This window comes from Amphimedon queenslandica, unplaced genomic scaffold (genome assembly GCF_000090795.2).
Source record: "Amphimedon queenslandica unplaced genomic scaffold, v1.1 AMPQUscaffold_7058_Cont20987, whole genome shotgun sequence".
Taxonomy (NCBI): Eukaryota; Metazoa; Porifera; class Demospongiae; order Haplosclerida; family Niphatidae; genus Amphimedon; species Amphimedon queenslandica.
This window is the reverse complement of record NW_003552654.1, coordinates 1-2004: the sequence shown is the minus strand read 5'-3', so window position 1 is coordinate 2004 and position 2004 is coordinate 1. Positions and strand designations below refer to the sequence as shown.

At 34.6% G+C, this 2004-nt stretch overlaps 1 long non-coding RNA gene across 1 annotated transcript; it reads left to right on the top strand.

Moving 5' to 3' along the window:
* Nucleotides 1–1313: 1313 nt before the first annotated feature.
* LOC109591850 (uncharacterized) lies at nucleotides 1314–1831 on the top strand. Its single transcript, XR_002190042.1, has 2 exons — nucleotides 1314–1555; nucleotides 1724–1831. It is a non-coding gene; the product is annotated as an uncharacterized LOC109591850 (long non-coding RNA).
* The last annotated feature ends 173 nt before the right edge of the window (nucleotides 1832–2004 follow it).

The window sequence follows — 2004 nt, the reverse complement described above, 5'->3', positions numbered from 1 at the left end:
CAACTGTAATTACACTATAGATCAATACTGTATATAATATTGTGTATGTATAACTCATAAGCATGAGTTTTACTGTATTACTGAACATGTACAATTAGGTAAAGTACGGTTTAAAATACTGTACAATACGGTTTTAACTGCAGTATATTAGTGTTTTTACTGTTCTATTTATAGTTAGATGGGCTTTGATATACACTAATGAAGTTTTACTCTTTTTCAAGATGATAGATCATCTTTTACCAAGATAGGACAGCTTTTATTCATTATATCTTTTTAATTGTACAACATTACTGTACATACGACTGTTGTTTAATAACTGTGTGATGTGTAGACTGTTTTACCTGTATTTTAGTGTAGTATCAAGTTTATTATAACAATAACAATGACTATTTAGCTAACTATTAGGTGTGATGATGGCAGTAGTGTTGTTATTACTCAAAGAATGTATTATTAATAAATGAATTAAGGAGATTGCGCAATACTTTTTTGCATGTGCAGAAGGTCAAGTGGTGTCTACTGTGCATGCGCAGACCTCCTGTGTAAAGGAATGGGCCAACTTAGTGTAAGTAACATACCATCTTTACAAAAATGGCCAAAAAATCACTGTAAATTTTTATAACATTTTCTGTTACATATTGATGTTCTTATGCTGTGTAGAAAAATTCAGCTGATTCTGATCGAGTTTGGATTTTTTATGATTTTTTATAGTTGCTCCAGAATCGGAGAAAACTCCCTGTACTATAGGACAGAGATTCTCAGGAAATTTCAATAAAATTGACAAGTGAAAAGTTCCTGAATGTTATTACATTTTCCAATGCATATACATGTACTTATGCAATGTAGGGAAGTTCAGGTGATTCTGATCAAGTTTGGATTTTTTATGATTTTTTATATTTGCTTCAAAATTGGGCAAAAGTCCCTGTACTATAGTACAGGGATTTTTGGGAAATTTCAATAAAATTGACAAGTGAAAAATTCCTGAATGTTATTACATTTTCTGATGCATATACATGTACTTGTAATGTGTAGAGAAGTTGAGCTGATTCCAATGAAGTTTGGATTTTCTATAATTTTTTAAAGGTGCTGTATACTTGTACCATGTTTGAACTGATTGTTAGTGGGTGTTCCCGGTATTGTCTACTGCGCATGCGCAGATCCCTTGTATAAATAAATGGACCAACCTGAAAGCTGCTCGAGCTGAGGAGGTCCTGTCTGAGTTGATTGGAGGGCGTGGTTAGGGTGTTCCCGGTATATTCTACTGCGCATGCGCAGATCCCTTGTATAAATGAATGGGCCAACCTGAAAGCTGCTCGAGCTGAGGAGGTCTGAGTTAATTGGTAGGTGTGGTTAATGATTATGGCCCATCCTACATTGTAGTGAAGATGTGTGGCTTATTCTTGTTAACAAATTGACTCTGGCTGGGACTTAAATATTAAAGGACCTTCTTTCTTGATGTCTTTGGGCGACGGGACACCTTTCACTATCATGGGGAGTGTTGTACTCAATCTTGGCCTGTCCGAGGCTTAACTTATCCATTACAACTGTAGTTACCGAGGTAAATACACTATAGATCAATACTGTATTGTGTATGTATAACTACTGTATAAGCTTATGAGTTTTACTGTATTACTGAACGTGTACAATTAGGTAAAGTACGGTTTAAAATACAGTACAATACTATTTTAACTGCTGTATATTAGTGTTTTTACTGTTCTATTTATAGTGAGATGGACTTTGATGTACACAAATGAAATCTTACTCCTTCTCAAGGAGATGGATCATCTTTTACCACGATAGGACAGCTTATATTCAATATATCTTTTTAATTGTACAACATTACTGTATATTAATTATACTGAGATATTTAGCTGATTTTTAATTAGTAATTACTGCGTGGTGTAAACTGATCCCGGTAATTTCTACTGCGCATGCGCAGATCTCCTTGTATAAATGAATGGGCCAACCTGAAAGGCTGCTCCAGCTGAGGAGGTCTGAGTTAATTGG